Below are 24,271 nucleotides of genomic sequence, written 5' to 3' on the forward strand. Positions count from 1 at the left end.
TTAATAAGGATAATAATAACTATCTATAGTCATAAATTTAGAATAAGCCAAAATATACAATCAGAAATGGGATGGGAAATAGCAAATGATCGCACTATAACCAAAAAGGAGGATAAGAGTGAAGTACATATTCAAAACATATATACCTATTGATAAGATCTGTAGTAACAACACTTTATCTATGAGAAATCATGATATAAATATGTCGGAGATGGGATAGAAAAAAACATGTGGTCATTAATACAAAAAAGAGAAGGGGATGAAAATAAAATAACATTTACATCACATATAACATGATATGTCTGTTGCAGGGACAGCTCATAAACAGTGACGTAAGGACGTCTTTAAAAGAGAGATAACATAGTAGCCTCATCAGTTGCAATGAGTCAATAATGAAATTCAAATCACATTGAATGCATTTGGACATGCGTAATATCTCGGGCAATGCGTCTGAAGAGATCGGATACATTATGTCAGAAATCTAGACCTAGAGATGACACCATTCGTTGTATAGTTAACTATACGAAACCAGCTATGCTTCTTAAGAAATGTATGAATAGACATTGGAATATTCTTACAGCTGACCCTAACTTTAAGAAAATGATTCCTAGGACCCCGGTTTTTACTTTTAGGAGGGGTAGAACTCTTAAGAACATCCTATGCCCTAGTTTCCGCACTAAACTGAGACACAATGATTGGCTTAGTAAACGTAATAAGGGTTTTTTCAAGTGTGGACACTGTGGCATGTGTAGATGGGCAAAATCTGGCATCTCCTCCTTCATGAGCTCCACTGGAATTTCATTTAATATTAACTACAATATCACATGTGACAGTAATTTTGTCATTTATATGATCGTATGCAAGTGTGGCCTGTATTATATAGGCAGCACCATTAGATCACTAAAAACTAGAGCAAGTGAACATTTCAGAGCCCTCAGACAGGATGATGGGAGATATCCCATTGTAAATCACATGCGGCTATGCCCTGAACGTAACAACTCATGTGGTTTTGAATTTTTTGGGTTTGATCTCATTGAAAGAGACCCTCGGGGTGGTAACAGGGAGTTAGCCCTTAGAAGAAGGGAATGCTATTGGATTTTAAAACTCAGAGCTGTGGAGGATGGCCTGAACACCAATTTTGAGATGGAGTACTACTTAGGTGACTAACATCTTATCTTCAATCATGGCTGGACTACAATGTAGGTTCATGTGATACTTATGGATTTCCATAATGATTGTATCCGTATGTCATTTCATTAGATATGTATCCATGTCAATGATTGTTACTGAGGCAGCGTACGGGGTCTTTATACAATGATATTGCTGTATAATTTGTACGTATAGTTGATTCGAAGTATACATTGTTTCAATATAATAGACTTGGTACTAGTATCAATTTCAGCTCTTTACGCATGTCCAAATGCATTCAATGTGATTTGAATTTCATTATTGACTCATTGCAACTGATGAGGCTACTATGTTATCTCTCTTTTAAAGACGTCCTTACGTCACTGTTTATGAGCTGTCCCTGCAACAGACATATCATGTTATATGTGATGTAAATGTTATTTTATTTTCATCCCCTTCTCTTTTTTGTATTAATGACCACATGTTTTTTCTATCCCATCTCCGACATATTTATATCATGATTTCTCATAGATAAAGTGTTGTTACTACAGATCTTATCAATAGGTATATATGTTTTGAATATGTACTTCACTCTTATCCTCCTTTTTGGTTATAGTGCGATCATTTGCTATTTCCCATCCCATTTCTGATTGTATATTTTGGCTTATTCTAAATTTATGACTATAGATAGTTATTATTATCCTTATTAAGATGAGGGATATTTATTATGATTGGGTTTTAAGACCCCCCGTTTTTCTTTCCCCCTATTCTAATAGTTAACAAGGTTAAAGAAACCTTTGTCCAGTATTTCTTTTATATCTACCTTATTAGCAGTATGCTTGCTACTCATATTGTTAAGAATCGACATTTCGTAATTTGGACACTTCACTTTGCAGTATAGACCGTTTTTGCTTCTCTCATGTGGCATATCGATTGATAACGGGTGAATTTTTAGAACATTAAGTACCCGATATGGTATAATCAACGTTCTACGGATAGTCCTAGTCATTACAATATGGCGCCCATGGTTTTTAGTTAAAGTCCGTCTTCCACTCCAATCATTCCCGCGGATACAGTTCCTTTTTAAAAAGGGACGGCTTTCTCGGGCGTTTAGACGAGATGCGGCACATTGTGACTGGGACGTAGCGGGATGCATTTTGACTCCGTTTCGGTTCCCCATATATAAGTTTGATATTCTATCACAGAAGGTGAGTGGTGTATTGGTTTGTAACATCTGGATTGGCTCCGTTTGTTCGAGGTTCGGCATCGGGGTTTTTTCTTGTTTTTTGTGTTTCTTTTCTTCTTTTCTTTTTTGACATAGAATCCACACGGTGACGCTTACCTTAGCATGATAGATTCATGTCTATAATTCTTTTTTGTAGATTGATATGGAATTTACCTCGGTGCAACTTTATTTTGGATGCAACATAGAACTTAAGGTCGGTGTATGTATATTTGTGAGTTGTCTTACTTAATTGCTTGGATTTTATACTCTATACCTGATATGGACCTTATTTAAGACTGATTGTTCTCCCCCCCTTTTTCTTTTTGGGATCTCGACAGGTTGCTCAATGGCCCTGTTTGGATATTTCGCTACTAAACTAATTAATTTTATTAAGGTATGTCACAGATGAGATGCCTTAATGGGATAACGACAGATTAGTTTAGGTTTTCCTTGATTTATTTATTTTATTTACTTCTGCTTGTATAATCTCTAGTTTAGTTTTCTATATATTCTGGGTTTTGTTTTATAATCTCTACATAAAACCTGGATCTTTTTTCTGCCTTGCTCATAGGGCGTCTCACTCCATTTTGTCTTCTTTTGGTGACGTGCACATTCTTATTATATAAACCTATATGGTACATGACATGTATAATCAATAGTTAACTAAAGCTTTAATAACAGATGACTGATTCGTACATTTCACCCTCTTTTGAACGGATATATAAAAATTGTCGGTCTATACTGTTTTATCTTAACCACTAATAATTTTTTACGAATATCACAAAAGTCACATTATATCTTGCCCTGTTACATTGCACTATTGTCACTTTGGGTGCTGATATGGTCTCTGTTTTGATCAACGCTCGTTACCACATATGTAGACGCTATTATTTTGTCTATTTGCAGCCCTGATGAAGTCCTTAAGAGATTAACTTCTCATGGGATGAAACACGTGTTGGCTGTACTGTACTATACTTATGGAGAGTTCCATACATTGAGAATAAAATCTGGACTCTGAGATGAACATGAGTCGGTGATTGATTGACTAAGAAGACTGGATACATCAATACTCCTAATTAGGAATATCATGAGTGCTCTGACACCTGTTCTTTTTCTGTGTGTTTGCCTTGAAACATGGGAGGACTAAGGGAGATCCTCTTGTCATGAGCACCATACCATAAACTTATTGGACTATTACTTGATTGGACTTACTGTGAGCGCCCAAATCCTATGAATATCTTCCCTGTTGGCATTGTTTTTATACTTGAAAGTTATGTTCCATTTTATATTGAAAAATCAAATTTTATAGTTAATGGAGATTTTGGTTAATTTGAAGGAAAATGTGTTAAAAAGTGTACGTTGGTGTACTTTGTAGCCAAATGGAATTAAATTAGTGCTGTTGGCTGTCTTTTTTTCAGGATTGTAATTATCATCCAGTTAGTGCAGAATGTTTATAATCTGTGATATCATAGATCTGGCTCTTACACTTTGTGATGTCAGACCAGAATGCTCATTCATTATGATGGCATATAATACTATGGTTTTGTGATGGTCTACTAGCCGTGAAACTGATTTTGAGGTGGATGTACACATGTGACCAGATCAAATATTTATTCCTAGTGAACCAGTCCAGCTTCTAGCTGTTATCATTGGCTTGTCACCATAGCCAACTCAGACCTACTATGTTTATAAGCTCTTCTGCAAGGCAACCATCAAGTATACCATAATAAATGTACAAATATGTACAAAGTGCAGTTGTCAAACAGTATAACATCCCTACTAATAGAGCCTAATAAGGATTGTCGTAGTTTGGACTCTTGCTCTAGGCAAGACTGCTGGTTAAAGGATGACAGTACTTTTGCTTGTAGGCGACTATGACTGTCCTACAACAAATCGCAACTGTTGTCCCAACCTTACCGGCTCTCTAGCAGCACCTCACCAGAAACACAGTAGTAAAAGGTGATTTGTGGCAGCCTTTACGCATGGACTCGAGAATAAGACATCTCAGGGAGTGTCAGGGTTAAATGGAGATTACCCCTTTCCCACAGATATATCATGTCTCATACAAACACAGGCAATGACAAAGATGCAGTAAAGTTTCAATAGTTTTTATTTAACATAACTGCAATTTGCGATAAGTTGCATGGGCTGCAATGATTAGGATAATGAATAGTGCAAGAAACAGAATTGTGGAGACGAGAGTCATTATTACAAAGACCCCCACCATCTTGCAATGCATGTAAAAGACATAAGAGATGTAATGAGCCCTAATACCCTAATGTAATAGGCCTAACCTCCTACCTAAAGGAGAGCTGGGTTTGCTAAACCTAATCTGCCAATGCCATCTCCATGAGAGGAGCCCCCAACCCTCGTTACCTTGGAACGAGGTCTCTATCTCAGAGTCCGTAGGGACACGAAGACTGGGTCAGCGTCAACATGATGTGCAGCATCGATATCAGCGATGGTGGCAATGCCTTCCGGTCGGAATCCCTCTGATTATCTGTCTAAATTGCGATGTATTTATACAGATCTACCAGAACCCCTGACGTAGGTGTGTTCCCAAAAAATAGATAACAGACATGCTTGGGATGGTAATTAATATAAACAATCCCTCGAAAGTATAGAGAGGGAAAATCCCTAAGTGTGAACACCTACTGTTTGTCTGTCTTTACTGCTTGATCTTGACGCCTTAGCGCGGTGGCACTGATAATGCAAAACATAACAAGTGGCCTAACTATAAACAAGGCAGCCATCTTAGATGAATTAAATAATTAAATAGGCTAAGACAGAGTAAGCTAAGTAGGTCAAAAGTCACTAGGTGACGGGGGGACGAGTCTGCAAGCCAGAGGCTAAGCTAACTCCTGTTATCCCATTAAAACAAACTAGGATTCACTATAGGATTACCATTAATTAACCAAAGTAATCTATCCCTATGGTTTCTTTGGGTAGGTTACCCACTGCAAAGACCTTTCCTACTAAGGTATTCTGCTGGATGTACCAAAATATCTGCCTTTAGACTTTAGCAAAATGTAATAACAATTCCCCTTAAAAACTATTGTTTTTAGCACATGCACTTCACAGTAAGTAAGTCCTGCTTGCTGTGCCCTAACTTTTCATTATAAACGGTTCACACCTAAGGAATCTGACATACCGTTTTCTAGTGAACCGATAAGCCTCTAGCTTTTACCAATGGCTTGACACTACATACAACACTGGCCTACTGAAGTGTGCATAAACTGGCAACCATGACACGTGTGTGAGAAGGTAGCCTCTTTCTAGCATTGTTACCCCCACTTTTAGCCTGTTTGTGAGTATATGTCAGTGTGTTTTATCTGTCTCGCTGGGATCCTGCTAGCCAGGACCCCAGTGCTCATAGTTTGTGGCCTGAATGTGTATGCCTGTGTAGTGACTAACTGTGTCACTGAGGCTCTGCTAATCAGAACCTCAGTGCTTATGCTCTCTCTGCCTTTACATTTGTCACTATAGGCTAGTGACCACTTTTACCATTCTCAATTGGCACAATGGAACACCCTTATAATTCCCTAGTATATGGTACCTAGGTACCCAGGGTATTGGGGTTCCTGGAGATCCCTATGGGCTGCAGCATTTTTGTTGCCACCCCTAGGGAGCTCAGACAAACCTTTACACAGGACTGCCACTGCAGCCTGAGTGAAATAACGCACATGTTATTTCACAGCCATTTTCACTGCACTTAAATAACGTATAAGTCACCTATATGTCTAACCTTCACTTGCTGAAGGTTAGGTGCAAAGTTATTAAGTGTGGGGGCACCCTTGTACTAGCAAAGGTGCCCCCATATAGTTCAGGGCCATTTCCCCAGACTTTGTGAGTGTGTGAACACCATTACATGCGTGCACTAAATATAGGTCAATACCCATATGTAGCTTCACAATGGTAACTCCGAATATGGCCATGTCACATGTCTAAGATCATGGAATTGTCCCCCCATGCCAAATCTGATATTAGGGTGCCAATTCCATGCATCCTCGGGGCTCCACTATGGACCACGGGTACTGCCAAATCAGCTCTCTGGGGTTTTCTCTGCAGCTACCGCTGCTGCTACCCCACAGACATGGTTCTGCCCTCCTGGGGTCTGGGCAGCCCAGTCCCAGGAAGGCAAAACAAACAATTTCCTCTGAGAGAGGGTGTTACACCATCTCCCTTTGGAAATAGGTGTTAAAGGCTGGGGAGGGGTAGCCTCTGGAAATGCTTTGAAGGGCACAGATGGTGCCCTCCTTGCATAAGCCAGGCTACACCGGTTTAGGGAACCCCCAGTCCCTGCTCTGGCGTGAAACTGGACAAAAGAAAAGGGAGTGACCACTTCCTGTCCATCACCACCCCAGGGGTGGTGCCCAGAGCTCCTCCAGTGTGTCTCAGACCTCTGCCATTTCGGATCCAGAGGTGTGAGGGCACTCTGGAGTCATGAGGGGCCAGTGCCTGCAGGTGACGTCAGAGTCCCCTCCTGAAAGGTGCTTACCTAACTAGGTGGCCAATCCTCCTCTGAGGGCTATTTAGCGTCTCTCCAGTGGGCTTTTCCTCAGATAACGACATGCAAGAATTCACCAGAGTTCCTCTGCTCCTCTCTCTTCGAGGCCAAGTATCAACCGTTGACTGCTCCAGGAAGCCTGCAAAACTGCAATAAAGTTGCAAGAAGACTACCAGCGACATTGTAGCGCCTAATTCTGCCGGCTTTCTCGACTGTATCCTGGTGGTGCATGCTTTGGAGGCTGCCTGCCTTCATCCTGCACTGGAAGCCACCAGGAAGTCTCCAGTGGGTCGACTGAATCTTCCCCCTGCTTCAGCAGGCACCAAACTTCAGCGTCACTGGTACTCTAGGACCCCTCTCATCCTGACGAGCGTGGCCCCTGGAACACAGGTGGTGGACCCAAGTGACCCAGACTGTCCAGTGGTCCAACTGTCCAAATTTGGAGGAGTTAAGTCCTTGCCTCCCCTCTCCAGACAGTAATCCTGTGCCCTGCGTGAACTGCAGCTGCTAGGGCTTCTGTGCACATTTCCACGAAATCCTTCATGCACAGCCAAGCCTAGGTCCCCAGCACTATGTCCAGCGATGCTCAGCTCCCTGAGTTGATCTCCGGCTTCGTGGGACCCTCTTTTGCAGTGTTCAGATGACCGCCGTGTTCAGACTTCTTGAACCCGTGTTCAAGTACTTCTGCAGGTGCTACCTTCTTGTGCGTGGGCTCTCTACGTTGCTGAGAGCCCCCTCTGTCTCCTCTCACAAGTGGCGACATCCTGGTCCTTCCTGGGCCCGGGTAGCACCCTTTTTCTTCAATCGCACCTCTTGCAGCTGGCAAGGCTTGTTTGCGGTATTTTGCCAAGGAAACAACTCTGCATCCTCCAGCACTCCGTGGGACATCTTCTGCACGAAGGAGAAGTTCCTATCATCTTTCGTTGTTGCAGAATCTTCAGCTTCTTCTATCCAGAGGCAGCCATTTCGCACCTTCATCCGGGGTTTAGTGGGCTCCTTTCCCCCCTGGACACTCTCACAACTCTTGGACTTGGTCCCCTTCCTTTGCAGGTCGCCAGGTCCAGGAATCCATCTTCAGTGCTTTGCAGTCTGTTGTGGTCTTTGCAAAATCCTCTATCACAACTTTAGTGTGTTTCTGAGGAAATAGCAGTATTTTACTCCTACTTTCCAGGGTCTTGGGGTTGGGTATCTTGGAAACCCTTAGTGTTTTTTTACACTCCCAGCGACCCTCTACACACTACACTAGCCTAGGGGTCCATTCGTGGTTCACATTCCACTTTCTTAGTATATGGTTTGTGTTGCCCCTAGGCCTATTGTATTCTACAATGTTTGCACTATTTGCTGACTGTTTTACTTACCTGCTTTTGGTTTGTGTGTATATTTTTTGTATTTTACTTACCTCCTAAGGGAGTATATCCTCTGAGATATTTTGGGCACATTGTCACTAAAATAAAGTACCTTTATTTTTAGTAACCCTGAGTATTGTGTTTCCTATGATACAGTACCTATATGATATAAGTGATAGAGTAGGAGCTTTGCATGTCTCCTAGTTCAGCCTAAGTAGCTCTGCTATAGCTACCTCTATCAGCCTAAGCTGCTAGAACACTACTAATCTACTAATAAGGGATAACTGGACCTGGCACAAGGTGTAAGTACCATTGGTACCCACTATAAGCCAGGTCCACCTCCTACAGCGTGCAGTTGTTAAATTACACATGTGTACAAAATTATAGTTGCCCAAACAATATACACCTTTCAAGAGGGCCTAATAAAAGTAATCATGGTGAAATTGTGCTCCCTCAGTTTGTGGGAGTGTGACCAACACCAAAATCCTTGCCTACTTTGGTAATCAATTCAATTCAAAGAAGCTTTATTGCGGCTACAAGAGCCAAAAAAGCGCGAGCAGTAATAAATACAAATAAATGCACATGATAAAATAAAATTGCAGGTAAATATGGTGATAAAAGGGAATGAAATATAAATAAAAATTAAAATGGAATAAAAATGAGATAGAATAAAATGGAATGAAATTAGAAAAAATGAAATGAAGTGAAATGCACTCTGCAGGATGTTGGGACAGTCTTATTTGGAGTCTTTGTCCAGGAGAGTTTTCCCTCTAATAAGCCAACTAGCTCCGAGGAATTTGGCGATAGCGATCACTAGCGTTGGTCTGGTGTCTGATCTAAGGATTCGCAGAGCTAGCGCAGAGCAGCGTGCTCCCAGTAGTCTGCATGCCGGGGCCAGCCATTTCCTACGGGGGGCAGTATACGCGGGGCATGCAAAAAGGAGGTGAGGGAGATTCTCCACGGGGGCTTTGCAAGCAGGGCATGCGGTGGATTCGTTGTGTGACCAGCTGCTGGTGAAAAGTCTTAGTGGGAGTGTTCCAATGCGGAGCTGGAAGTACAGTTTCCTTTCCCTTGGGGCCGTGATTAGGTCCCAAAAAGTTTCGTACTTGCATGACTCTTTTAGGTTGGCAAAGTCACAAGATAATGTAGTGTGGAGTGCAGCCCGAGTGTCTTCGTTGTTGGCCCTTTGCCAGTAAAGTTTCTTTAGTTCGCTTTTCGAGGGAAAGACTGACGTGGCTGGTGAGTTCCAGAGATCATCGAGCCCGATAGAGTGGAGTAAATCCTTGATGGATCGTAGCCAGGGGATTCTGTGCAGGTGGTCGGCTTTTAGGATGACCTGTAGAGCTTCGGTGAAGATGACAAGTTCCGGAGTGGTCCAGAGACGCCGCCAGTACAGCAGAGGTCGCAGGCGGGCTTTGTGACCAATGCGTTTGATGCCGAGGTCCTTGAAAAGAGGGAACAGTGGGGTGCTTAGCGGAAGGGACACAAGGTTTCTTAAGAAGTTGTTTTCAGCGGTGGTTAGGTCTTGGGTTTTGGTATAACCCCAAAGTTCAGCCCCGTAGAGCGCTGAGGAAACTGCCTGGGCTTCGTATAATTGTAATGCTGGGCGAATTGGTTTTGTGTGTGAGAGAAGTTTTTTAGTAGAGCCCCAGTTGTTTGTCTTAATTTAAGGGCTTGTTTTCCTATGTGTGGCTTCCAGGACATGTTGTCAGTGAGTGTTATGCCCAGGTAGCTGAAAATGCCCACCTTCTCGAGTGAGGAGCCCTCTAGAGTAAATTTCCCTTTGAAAGATCTGTGGGGATTAAGGGTCATTAGTTTGGTTTTCGTTGCGTTGATTTCGAGTCCCTGGGATGAACAGAAATGCTCGAAGCACGCAAGGAGTTTCCTTAGACCACTAGGGGTCTTAGATATCAAGAGAGTGTCATCGGCAAAGAGTAAGACTGGGATTTTTTGTGTGCCAAGTGAAGGTGCGTCAGCCTGCAGTCTGAGGAGGGAGGGGACAATTTCGTTGATGTACAGGGAAAAGAGGGTCGGGGCAAGTACGCAACCTTGCCGCACACCCCTAGAGACGTGGATTCTATCGGTAAGTTGGCCCTTGTTGCCCCACCTGACTTGTGCGTAGTTGTCCTCGTGGAGTCGTATCAAAATGGCAAGGATGTGTTCCGGGATTCCCATCCGAGAGAGAGTGACCCACAGTTTGTTGCGAGGTACTAGGTCAAAAGCAGATTTGAGATCCACGAAAGCTACATAGAGGCTGCCTTTACCGATGAACACTGTTTTCCAATATAATAATAGGAATCTGAGGGCTTGATCAGTGGTGGAAATCTTCTTTCGGAAACCGGCTTGGAGGGGGCTAAGGATATCGTGGTCAATTATCCATTCTTCTATCTTCCCTAGGAGGCAGTGGCAGAAGACTTTTTGGACACAGTCAATTAGACTAATGGGTCTATAGTTACAGGGAAGAGATCTGTCGCCCTTTTTAAAGATTGGAATAACAATGGCCTCTTTCCAAGAGTCGGGAATTGGCGCCCCAGATGCTATTGCGTTAGCTAGAATGGTGAGATATCTTGACCAGGATGCTAGGTCTGTTGAGAATAGGTCTGCTGGGACGCAGTCTGAACCAGGGGCCCTGCCGCGTTTTAGAGTGCTTAGAGAGTAAGTTATATCACTTTGGGAGAACAACAGGGGTGCTGCGGTGGTTGGTGCTAACGAGTGAAATAGGAGGGGGCCCGTACAAACAGAGGTGGGGCTATCATGATCAGGGGAGTACAGACTACTAAAGTGGGCTATCCAGTCTCTTGGGGCAATATTGGTTGTGATGTCCAAACCACTGGTTTCGGGGCCTCGCGCTGCCAGGGACCAGAACAGACTATAATTTCTCTCGCGCACAGCGTCGCTGAGTGATGTCCACCATTTGCTATCTTGATCACGCTTGGCTATGCATATTGCAGATTTATAGGACTTCCTAGCTACGCGGATGGCGATGGGGTCCTTGGATTTAATGGCTTGAACTAGGCGCTTGTTTAGGGACCGGCACGTTTTGTTGAACCAGCGGTGCCTGGCTTTGGGTCGTTTGTCGTCATGGGCTGGGGGTGCTGAGAAGTGGGTTGCGATATCCCTAAAGCAGGAGGTGTGGATTGAGCTAATTTCCTGGTGGGGTGTTGCAGAACCTGCCTCTAGGTCCCTTAGTGTGGATTTTAGGGTGTTGTTGGCAGCATTGATGAGTGCGGGCCGGGCCACAATATTGACCCATTTTAGGTGTCTTTTGTTGTTGGCCAGGTTAATACCCTCGGGTGCTACTGCTGCGGGGTTAGACGTGGCTGGGAGGTTACCTAGGGCTAATGTGTGGACAGAAAGAGGGTTGTGATCACTTTCGGTCCTTTCGATGATTGTCATATCGATGACTAGAGGCCATAATCTTATATCGAATAGGCAATAATCGATTCTGCTGGTGTGGTTCGTTTTGTTGTATGTGTGACTACCGTTGGTGTCTGATTACTTTGGTAATCTGTGAGAGTACATGTAACCTAATACCTTTCTACGAACTGTAACATACTTTTAGAGGTATACTTGATTACCATATACTTTTCACACTACATAAATCAGGTTTTATTTGTTTTTCATATCTTTTCATAATACACAGGCCACACTTCTGCCCTTTGGCATAACGTTTCCCTGCACACAAATTAAGCTATTGCTGTTATCATTGGCTTGTCACCATAACCAACTCAAGACCACTGCACAAGGCTCAAGCTTGACCACAACGCAATCATCAGGCATACAGTTATAAAATTGCAAATGAATACAAAATTACAGTTCACAAAGAAAAATACTGTGTTTCCTAACAGGGCTGAACAAGGATTCTCACAGCGCAACATTTCTAAATCCATTGTTTGTTATAGGTTCTAACCAAAATAGTTGTATGTTAATACAACTAATGCTTGTGGCACGCATGCCTTTGCCATGCAGCCTTCATCCTGCAGATTTCTTTAGCAGGCATGCATTTACCATGCATGCATGCCTTTGTGTGTGTGTGTGTGTGTGTTTGTGTGTGTGTATTTTTTCTTTTTTCTTTTTTGTGGGGAACCTCCTAATCCCTCCTTTTTTAATTTACTCCTAACCACCCCATATGTCTAACCAAACACTAAAACTATCCCTACCACCCTTTACCACCACCCACCCCACACCCTAAAGATTCCCTTACCACACCTAAATACTACAGTTACCCTTACCACCCTTTAACACTACCCACCTCTAACTTTACCCTTACTACCCATTTCCTCTGCCCACAACTAATCCCTATAATTACCCAGACCACCCTTTATCACTACCCACCCCTAAACCTTGAAATTACCCTTACAAATTACCTAGTGGTGGTTGCCACTAGGTAGTTATAGTTAGGACTGCTTTTCCACAGAAAGAGCGTTTTTTGGTTTGCTAATAACTTTGGCTGAATGGAGAGACCAGTCCATTCTCACACCCAACTATGCACACCCGTCAACTGAGAGAGAGGTGTGACAGTAGAGGGCAGACCCTCCCCACACACAACAGCGCACACTTGTCATCTGAGAGAGAGGTCTGAAAGGAGAGCCCAGTCCATCCACACAATCAACTGTGTACATCCATTATCTGAAAGAGAGAGGTCTGAAAGTACAGGCCTGTCAATCCCCACAAACTGTTATAAACACCTGCCATCTGAGAGAAAGGTCTGACAGGAGAGGGCAGTCCCTCCCCGCACACACCAGTCATCTGAGAGAGAGGTGTGAATTGAGAGGCCAGACTATCTTCACACTGTACTACTATACACGCCTGCTATGCTTTGATGTGACTGGTTGCAGAACCTCAGATTGTCCTTGGTGCTTTAGAGGAGAAGGAAGTCTCTTTGAGTTGTACTCAGCAGATGTGACTTAATTTATAACTGGAAGACACTAGTATCCTCAGTTGCATTTAAGAAAGGGCTCCAAGTTCAAAGATCTGAGGTGGCTCCACATGCTGCGGTACTCACACTAAACTGTTTGTTTCTGCTTTTTTGGCTGAACTACTTCTTGCAATATTAACAGATTAAATATTTTGCAGGAACCTTTTGCCACCTGACCTCATGTCGAAGAACTGCCACACCTAGGATTCCTTGGCAGGCTTAGGTGGTTGAGCTGGTGCAACTGCCCCTGACTGCTCATCAGAATCTGATGAAGACATCTTTATACGTGAAGGCAATCTGGGAAAGAGAACAAGCCAGATTATATCTACCTCACCAAACTTCTAGAGGGAAATAAAGCAATAAGTATGGAATCTTCTTTTTCCAAATAAAGATATCCATATTTAATTTACCTTAGTACCATACCTGGTAAAGACGCAAAAACATACCATCATGGTAAAGGTGTGCATGGTAAAGGCAGCGTTGTAAAGGCTGTTACCCCACCAAAACCCTTGCCCACAAAGGTAATCTGTTATTTTCTATGAAAGCAAAACCCACCTGTAGGCTTTAATTCAGAGAAATAATAATCCACCCTTAAATGCTTATTGATTTTAACATATGGTTTTCACAGTCAATATGCCACGCCTACTGCTTTCATAGTAACTTCATTGTAAACAATCAAGTCTGTAGCCTTTATAATTGGCTAAAGCTTAGTCCTACTGTATTGAGCGTAAATGTTCGACAAAGGAACCATCTGCCGTATAGTCATAAAAGTACAAATATATTCAAAATTATACTTTGCAAAGTACTGTCTCTCCAAAAAAGCCTAACAAAGATTAAGTAGTGCATATATTATATCCATATGTTTTGTTCAATTGAATCACCAACACCAAAACCCTTGTCTAGTACAGAAAACTGTGAAATTTCATGTAACAAAATACCCGCCTACTGGCTTTAGCACAGTGTAATTACAAGCCATGCTTAAACTCCTGTTGTCTTTAACACATAGGTCAGTCCTACTGGCTTTGTTATAGTGTTTCATTGTAAAAAGTTAAAACCTGGGGGGCAAGATGGCGGTAGCACTCTAAGAGTGGTCCGGACCCCTCCGTCATCCGCCGCCATCCATGCCGCAAGACTGCCTACCGGACTCCCACCACCGATGGCTATCCTCCTGACTGATGTAGTGGTCCTGATGTGAGGCCCCTCGTCACTTCTGCATGTGACTGACATCCCATAGGGATGAGGAGAACGGCGCAGCTGATCGGAGGCGGTTGGTGGCCTCAGAGGCTGGCCGGTGACAAACCACCCTTCACTCCTTGCATTCTGCTGTGGGTGGGTCAGACTTCAGGCACCCGCTGCTGGGTGGCCCGGAGCCTCCGTGGGTGGTGCTTGCCCCCAGTGGGTGGGGAGCCGTAGCTGTGGAACCGGCCATGTGACACGGTCCGCCGGGTGTGCTTCGGCCCTGGGAGCCCGGACGGTGGAGACCTTGTGGAGGTGGCCTACCCCCAGACCAGATTGGGGGTGCGTCATGGGGTGTCCACCTGCCACAGCTGCTTCCTGGTCTGGGGCTGAATTGAGAGCCGCTGCCCTGTTTGTCAGTGACAAGGAGGGCCCCGGAGACTTCTGCCTTCCAGGGGGCAGACCCGTGTGGCTGGGATGACCCAGGAAGTGATGAGATTGTGCTGTAGTACCTTAGGCCACCCGAGCCTACAATGCCAATAGACTGCGCAACTGGGTTTGGCGCGCTGGGAGGCCCATAAGCAAGTGAGTACCCTGCAGAGGGCGGTGGCGGCCCGCTCCCCCTCACCTTTCCTCGCAGCCACGCACCGAGATGGCAGTAAATCCCGGACAAGACTTTTGAGGGGTGGGGTGGCCTTCCTCCCCTTCTCCAATGCCAGTGATTAACAAACTGACTTGTTTGGGACCCATTTGATTGCGCTTTCTGTCTGCTGATTCTGAGGCCCACGGAACCTTGATCTCGACCCCTCCTGGGCCATGGAAGACCCCAACAGTGTTACGCCTCACTCTCAGCGCGGGAGGAGGGGATACAACACCCCACGCATGAGAGACGGAGGGGGACGGTCTGGGTCAGTGAGGCACAGTCTCCGCACCCCCAAGCATCGTTACGAGTGTGCCCCAAGGGACTCATAAACACATCCCCAACCATCCTCAAGCTTGTGCATCAGGCGGAGAACCCCTAATTTAAACGGTCCCCCCACCTGGAAGATCCCTGCCATGGGGAAGGCGAAGCAGGTGCGGCCCTCGTCCTCCCAGACCCGCATTGATAAATTCACCACCCCGGCTGGGACTCCGGGCAGGGACAACATGGAAAACTCAATCCCTACTACAGGAGACACAGCTAAGATTCTACAGGCTATTCAGTCTTCACAAGTGGCAGTTGAACATAAGATCGGGGAGGTAAGAGTGGACATGGCTTTCATACACCAGGACCTTAAAAATATCACAGCACATATTACGGAAGCAGAGCAGCGTGTCTCCTCAGTGGAAGATGAGGTTCGAGACTTAAAGACCAAGGTAAATTGCCTACTAACACACACTCATGAATTACAACGGCGTGTTAAGACGCAACAGTTTGTGATTCATTGGCCTTCCGAAAGGAGCCAAGTGTTCCCGGCCTGGTGATTTCCTCGAGGCATGGTTCAAGACATGAATCCCCTTTGATAAACTGTCCTCGTGGTTCACTGTGAAACCAGCTCATAGAGCACTTACCGCACCCCCCCCACAAAGGATGCACCTTCTAGGATGCAGATTGCCTGGTTTCTTAACTTCTGCGACTGTATTCTGATGGAGGCCCACTGACAAGATGGAGTACATTTCCAAAACTCAAAGATCCTAATCTTCCGAGACTACTCTTGTGAGGTCCAGACTAGGTGACGCTCTTATGTACAAGTCAAACAGAAACTGAGAGTGCTACATCTGCAATATATGCTCCTTTTTCTGGCACGCTTTAATGTCTTACGTGCAGGCAAGGCCCCCTTTTTCAATACCCCCGAGTCTGCGTGGGAGTGGGTGACGGAGGAGCGGTGGCTCCAGCCATGCCCCGATGCTGCAGCTCCCTCCGGCCTGGTTTTGTCCCGTGTGCCTGGGGTGACCGAGAAGGGTGCGCCGGACCTAAGCGCTCCCGCATTTGAGCTCACTGTGGAAGACAAAAGACCCTACAGGGGTCACGATCACCTAGTTCTGGCTCTCCTAACCCATCGACTAAACAAAATACAAATGCACCTTGCAGTCTGGTCCAACATACTCGAACGCCCTTGTCTGTGGGGGGGAGGATGGCAGGGGGGTGCTTGAGACTGAGTCAAACCCCAGTAATCAAACTGATCACAATTAAATGATGTGGTGGCTGGACTGGCCAGTTGGCGCAACAGACAGAGAGATCCTGCTTCCTGGAGGTGTCCACCAATCCATACTGTCTAATTCTTTTTCTCCCTTATTTTTTTTCTCTTCCTTTTTTGTTACTGTTGGACACTGTTAAAGGGTGACAAATCCTTCTTCAGTTGGAAAGAGAGGTATGGGGAGGGGGCATATTGGGGTATGTTAACCATAGTTTGTTAATATTTGACCTCAAACTCATACAGCAGGTCCCTCAAATAGACCTCAGATGCTCTCTGACATGTGGTCCTCCATGGACAAACTCTCACTCTCTCACACCTCATGGCCCCCTGCACCATAATGTCGTGGAATGTCAACGGGCTCCTCGACAAAATCAAAAGGGTGGCGGTGCTGTGCCACTCACGGCGTCTTCGCCCATCTATCCTGTTCCTACAAAAAGCACATCTAATGGGGACTTTCTGCCCGTTCCTTGCCCGATATTGATTTGATCGTGTATATCATGTGGGCTTTGGCACGGAGCCAGGGGAGTTGTGATACCCTTGCACCACAGTTACCCCATAGTGTTAGACCAGACATGGTCTGACCCTAATTGGAGATTTATTACCCTGGCGGGCATGATAGAAGGCCATCCTATCAACCTCCTCAGTGTATATGCCCCCACAGTGCTCGAAACGTTCTTCACTACATTAACGGACATAATAACTCGGGTGCCTTTGGGCCCTACTATCATTGGGGGCGATGTGAATGCTGTCCTTGACTTGAGTTTGGATGTCACGGGCCCGCTTTGCAGATCTGCTGCAGGCGATCTAACCTTCTCAATAAATGGTTATCGAGTCTTGGCCTGTGTGACGTGTCGCGAACTTGGCACCCTTGCTTCCGACAATACACTCCTACCTCTGCAGCTCATCACACACATGCTCGCATTGACATGCTCTTTATGCTGGGCACTGATCTCTCTCTAGTCACTCAGGCACAGATACTCACTCGAGGCATTTTCTACCACGCCCCAATACTCCTGACCGTTGGTTCCTCTGACCTCGCTGAGAGGCTTATGTGGCAACTCAGTGCATGGTTTTTGCAAGATGCTATCTGTTCCGCTGGCCTCCGTGCAGAAATTGAGCATTACTTTTGGGAAAATGCAGAGATGGTCCAGTCCAATATAACGTTATGGGTGGCAGGCAAGACCGCTGTTCGTGGCCATACCAAGGCTCTCCTGCGCCAACAAGAAAAGAAGAGGCAGGTACCCGCAACACAACTTGAAGCTCAGGCGCTGCCACTACAGCGGGACCTAAACAAGGGAAGTGTAGAGTGCCAAGAACATGGCCTGTAACTAGTGTGATTGGAAATCAGGACTCTCTTCCTCGAAGAAGCAAAGCTGATTTGGTGGTCCTCCTGTAGGAGGCTGGCCTGGCTTATAGTGGGTACCTTGTGGTACTTACACCTTGTGCCAGGTCCAGTTATCCCTTATTAGTAGATTAGAGGTGTTCTAGCAGCTTAGGCTGATAGAGGTAGCTATAGCAGAGCAGCTTAGGCTGAACTAGGAGACATGCAAAGCTCCTAATATACCACTTATATCATATAGCACTATATCATAAGAATACACAATACTCAGAGTTACTAAAAATAAAGCTACTTTATTTTAGTGACAATATGCCAAAAGTATCTCAGAGGATATACTCCCTTAGGAGGTAAGTAATATACACAAAATATACACACACAAACCAAAATCAGGTAAGTAACAGTTAGAAAAGTAGTGCAAACACTGTAGAACACAATAGAATGCAATAGGGAGAGATAGGCCTAGGGGCAACACAAACCATATACTCCAAAAGTGGAATGAGAACCACGAATGGACACCAGGCCTAGTGTAGTGTGTAGAGGGTCGCTGGGAGTGTAAGAAAACACTAAGGGTGTCCACGATACCCCACCCCAAGACCCTGAAAAGTAGGAATAAAGTTACCCTACTACCCCAGAAAGACAGTAAAGTTGAGATAGGGGATTCTGCAAGGACAACAACTGACTGCAAAGCACTGAAGGCGGATTCCTGGACCTGAGGACCTGTAAAGGAAGGGGACTAAGTCCAAGAGTCACGCAAGTGTCCAGGGGGGGCAGGAGCCCACTAAACCCCGGATGAAGGTGCAAAAGAGCTGCCTCCGGGTGGAAGAAGCAAAAGATTCTGCGACAACGGAAGGTGCTAGGAACTTCTCTTTTGGTCAGAAGATGTCCCACGGCGTGCTGGAGGATGCAGAGTTGTTTCCACACAGAAAGACCGCAAACAAGCCTTGCTAGCTGCAAGAGTCGCAGTTGAGGATTTTGGGTGCTGCTAGGGTCCAGGAAGGACCAGGAGGTCGCCCCTTGGAGGAGGAGACAGAGGGGGCACTCAGCAACATGGAGAGCCCATGCAGAAGCAGGCAGCACCCGCAGAAACACCTGAACAGGTACTTAGAAGATCTGAGGACAGCGGTCGACTCAGAGTCACAAAGGAGGGTCCCACGATGTCGGAGTCCAACTCAGCGAGTTGGGCAATGCAGGACGGAGTGCAGGGGAACTGGGCTAGGCTGCGCACGAAGGAAGTCTTGCAAAAGTGCACAGAAGCCCGAGCAGCTGCAGTCGACGCAGTACACCGGATTACTGTCTGGCGTGGAGAGGCAAGGACTTACCTCCACCAAATTTGGACAGAAGGGCCACTGGACTGTCGAAGACACTTGGACCCAGCTCCTGTGTTCCAGGGACCACGCTCGTCAGGTTGAGAGGGGACCCAGAGGACCGGTGATGCAGAAGTTTGGTGCCTGCGTTGGCAGGGGGACGATTCCGTCGACCCACAGGAGATTTCCTCTTGGCTTTCAGTGCAGGGTGAAGGCAGACAGCCCTCAGAGCATGCACCACCAGGAAACAGTCGAGAAAGCCGGCAGGATGAGGCGCTACAATGTTGCTGGCAGTCTTGTTGCTACTTTGTTGCGGTTATGCAGGCGTCCTGGAGCGGTCAGCGGTCGATCCTTGCCAGAAGTCGAAGAGGGGAGTGCAGAGGAACTCTAGTGAGCTCTTGCATTCGTTATCTCATGAGATGCCCACAGGAGAGACCCTAAATAGCCCTCAGAGAAGGATTGGCTACAGAGAAAGGTAAGCACCTATCAGAAGGGGTCTCTGACATCACTTGCTGGCACTGGCCACTCAGAGCTGTCCATTGTGCCCTCACACCTCTGCATCCAAGATGGCAGAGGTCTGGGACACACTGGAGGAGCTCTGGGCACCTCCCCTGGGAGGTGTGCTGGTCAGGGGAGTGGTCACTCCCCTTTCCTTTGTCCAGTTTTGCGCCAGAGTAGGGCTGGGGGGATCCCTGAACCAGTGTAGACTGGCTTATGCAAGGAGGGCACCATCTGTGCCCTTCAAAGCATTTCCAGAGGCCAGGAGAGGCTACTCCTCCCAGGCCCTTCACACCTACTTCCAAAGGGAGAGGGTGTAACACCCTCTCTCAGAGGAAATCCTTTGTTCTGCCTTCCTGGGACCAGGCTGCCCAGGCCCCAGGAGGGCAGAAACCTGTCTGAGGGGTTGGCAGCAGCGGTAGCTGCAGAGGAGACCCCGGAAAGTTAGTTTGGCAGTACCTGGGCTCTATGCTGGAGACCCGGGGATGCATGGAATTGTCCCCCCAATACCAGAATGGTATTGGGGTGACAATTCCATGATCCTAGACATGTTACATGGCCATGTTCGGAGCTACCATGGTGACGCTACATATAAGTATTGACCTATATGTAGTGCACACGTGTAATGGTGTCCCCGCACTCACAAAGTCCGGAATTTGCCCTGAACAATGTGGCAGCACCTTGGCTAGTACCAGGGTGCCCACGCACTAAGTAACTTTGCACCTAACCTTCACTAAGTGAGGGTTAGACATATAGGTGACTTATAAGTTACTTAAGTGCAGTGTAAAATGGCTGTGAAATAACATGGACGTTATTTCACTCAGGCTGCAGTGGCGGTCCTGTGTAAGAATTGTCAGAGCTCCCTATGGGTGGCAAAAGAAATGTTGCGGCCCATAGGGATCTCCTGGAACTCCAATACCCTGGGTACCTAGGTACCATATACTAGGGATTTATAAGGGTGTTCCAGTGTGCCAATCAGAATTGGTAAAATTAGTCACTAGCCTGCAGTGACAATTTTAAAAGCAGAGAGAGCATAAACACTGAGGTTCTGGTTAGCAGAGCCTCAGTGATACAGTTAGGCACCACACAGGGAACACATGTAGGCCACAAACTTATGAGCACTGGGGTCCTGGCTAGCAGGATCCCAGTGAGACAGTAAAAACACCCTGACATATACTCACAAACATGCCAAAAGTGGGGAGGTAACAAGGCTAGAAAGAGGCTACCTTCCTACACCTCCCAAGGAAACCTATATGGCTGGGGAGACAAAAATAGCAAACTGCTGTATTGGCTGGGAGAGGGTGATTCCTGAGGTGGTGCATGCAGCCGGGATAACTCATACCACCCCCCACAGCATAACCTCTACTTGAACAACGATTGAAAGAGGTATCTTTGTCTTATCTCCTAGCCTCTGTCATTCGAACCCTAGAAGGGCCCATAATGCCCAAAGATATTGGTGAGGATATTACAGCCCTGAAGACCCCCGGCCTGGATGGTTACCCTGCTGAATACTATTCCAAATTTAGCGACATATTGATACCACACCTCCATGACCTCTATAACGAGGCCCTACAAAGAGGCGTTCTGCCGTGTGACCTGGATCAGGCCACAATTGCAGTACTCCCAAAATCCCGACCCCATCCTGTGTCTCGTTCTGTTTACCGACCTATCTCGCTAATAAATGGAGAAGTAAAGATATACGCCGCTATCCTAGCTACTGGCCTGAAGGCAGTCTTGCACCATCAGATCCATTCTGATCAATGCGGATTTATGCCCATCCGTGGCACTTGGCATTGCCTGCGAAGGTTGTATGTGGCCTTGGCACATCAACACACACTCCCCTATCCTCTGGCCTTACTATTAATAGACTTCGAAAAAGGCATTTGAGTCAGTGGACTGGGGATACCTAGACCTAGTTCTCCGGAAAATGGGATTGAGGCGCTCCTTCCATCGTACGGTGCAACTTCTATAACAAACACCAAGAGCTTGTGTTCATGTCAACGGGGTGGGTTCAGAGGCCTTTCCTGTTAGTAGGGGGACGCGGCAGAGCTCCCTCTATTCCCACTCCTCTTCACCCTTGCCATAGAACCCCTGGCACACTCAATTCAACGAGATGCCTTTCTTAGTGGATGGCAATTGGCAGGAGGAGAAGAAGACCGCGTTGCTCGATATATGCTGACAATTTCCTACTTTATTTATGCTACCCATCGGTGAGCAGTCTCAGATGCCTTTACTTACTCCAGGTCTTCGGCCTCCAGCCTCTGAGTGAACCACCAAAAATCTCTCCTGATCCCTCTCGCTGGCTCCCACGACACCTTAGACTGGCAATCACATATCCCCATCTGGCGCCTTAGCTTCACTTCCACAACCTGGTCCCTAAATATCACTCCCCTTGCCCAGAGAGTAAAGACCGACCTCGGGTGATGGCAAACAGTGTCTTTGAATATAATGGGCCAAATAGCACTATACAAAATGATAATTCTACCTCATTTCCTTTATATCCTCCAGAATCTCCCCATTCAGCTTCCACGGCAGTGGTTCCAACAGATGGACGCAGTTGCTCGCAGATTCGTCTGGCACAATAGCAGATGACGCATTTTTGGGATGTTTGCCAGCGAGACACCCATGAAGGCAGCTTGGGCATGTCAAACCTATACTTCTACCATTTAGCCATGCAAACATTGACCATCAATAATTGGCTTACGGGGGTTGTGATGACCCGGCCTACCGCCCAGAGCTGTCAATGATGGGTTTTTCACCCATCATGGATATGTTGTACGAAAGCCCCATCCCCAAGACTATTCCTGAGATAACAAGCCAGGTTCTTAGCGGGTGGTGCTCAGCTCAAAAACATACGGGATGGTGGAGCCAGATCACTAACTACACTCCGTTAAGGCATGGTACATGGCTGTGGGAAGTAGCGGCCCTGGAGGGATTCTCAAGATGGGATGCCATCAGCCTCACGTTGGTAGGTCACATCAGGGAAAGCATTCACATGATGTCCTTTCAGAAACTCCAGCAGATATATGCACTGGCTAAGACACAATTCCATAAATACCTACAGTTGAGACATGCACTGACTGTACATATTCCCAAAGATACTCCTATACCTGAATTCAGCCCCAAGGAGGCCAAGATGATGATGGGGACCCTTGGTGTGGGGGGGGCACTCCTTGGTGCTAAATGCCTCTCCATCTCTCCAGCCCTTGGCTCCAGTTGGAAAACCTGGATCGGACAGATGGATGATGAGGCCTGAAGAGGGATACGTTGATGGCACCCCATACTATTAGCATATCAGGCAAATTACGCTTGATAAAAACATATTATCTGCACAGTGCATACCTAACCCCCAACAGGCTCTACCAAGCAGGCTACGATCTAATCCACACTGTAATAGGTGCTCCCACTCACCTGCTGACTTCTTCCATTTGGTCTGGTCCAGCCCCGTTATTACACGTTATTGGTCACAAATGCTGAAGAGACTCTCCACAGTGTTCGAACTTGCTCTTGAGCCCTCCCCGTTGAGCAATCAATCAATAAATCAATCTGGAATTTGTAAACCGCACTACTCACCCGTGAGGGTCTCAAGACGCTGAGGTGGGGGGTGAGGTGCTGCTACTGCTCGAACAGCCAGGTCTTGAGAAGATTCCTGAAGATAAGGAGATCTTTGGTCTGACGCAGGTGGGTGGGAAGAGTGTTCCACGTCTTGGCGGCGAGGTGCGAGAATGATCTGCCGACAGTTTTAGTTCTGCGGACACGTGGTACGGTGCAAGGGTGAGGTTAGCGGAACGGAAATGCCAGGTCGGGGTGTAGAAGGAGAGCTGTTTGTTGAGGTATTCCGGTCCGGTGTTGTGCAGTGCTTTGTGAGCGTGGGTGGGGAGTTTGAAGGTGATTCTCTTGTTGACTGGGAACCAGTGCAGGTCCCTCAGATGGCTTGTGATGTGGCAGTGGCGGGGGATGTCCAGGATGAGGCGTGCAGAGGCGTTCTGGATGCGTTGGTCCTTCTGGGGGTAATGGAGGGCGTTGATGGCTCACGAGCTCTAAAAATGCTATTGGGCAAGGCACTGCTCATAGCTAACGGAGATATTGCTACACGGTGGGTAATGAGCACCCTTCCTTCCCTATCAAAGTGGAGGCTGGGGATGGATTGCTGTGCCTGAATGAAACGTCCTGTATATCAGGTGAGGGGCTGCCCGAGGAAATATGATAAGATTTGGTCTAAATGGTTGGGGACTATGTAGGAAAGTACCATCTTTCTTGGCATAGTACTCCCAATTAATGCCTGTTTGTCAGTGTGTTTTTACTGTCTCACTGGGATCTGCTAGCCAGGACCCCAGTGCTCATAGTTGGTGGCCTATATGTGTTGTCAGAATGCTTGACTGTGTCACTGGAGTTCTGCTAATCAAAACTCCAGTGCTTATGCTCTCTCTATATGTCACTATAGTTTAGTGACTCCATATTCCAATTCTGATTGGCACACTGGACCCCCCTTATAAGTCCCTAGTATATGGTACCTAGGTACCTAGGGCATTGGGGTTCCAGGAGATCCTTATGGGCTGCAGCATTTCTTTTGCCACCCATAAGGAACCTTTTTCAGGACTGCCACTGCACCTTTAATGAAATAGTGCACATACTATTTCGTAGCGATTTTTC

At 46.4% G+C, this 24,271-nt stretch overlaps 1 protein-coding gene across 4 annotated transcripts in view; it reads left to right on the forward strand.

Moving 5' to 3' along the window:
* The window catches only part of LOC138304161 (uncharacterized), a 168,401-nt gene that overhangs the window by 12,391 nt on the left and 131,739 nt on the right, over positions 1-24,271 (forward strand). Inside the window, exon 3 of one of the 4 annotated variants that reach the window (XM_069243979.1) lies at positions 13,283-13,487. The exons of the other annotated variants lie outside the window; for them this stretch is intronic. The gene's annotated coding sequence lies outside the window, so the exon portion shown is untranslated. The remainder of the gene's footprint in view (positions 1-13,282; positions 13,488-24,271) is intronic. 4 annotated transcript variants of the gene reach the window in all.

This window comes from Pleurodeles waltl, chromosome 7 (genome assembly GCF_031143425.1).
Source record: "Pleurodeles waltl isolate 20211129_DDA chromosome 7, aPleWal1.hap1.20221129, whole genome shotgun sequence".
Classification (NCBI taxonomy): domain Eukaryota; kingdom Metazoa; phylum Chordata; class Amphibia; order Caudata; family Salamandridae; genus Pleurodeles; species Pleurodeles waltl.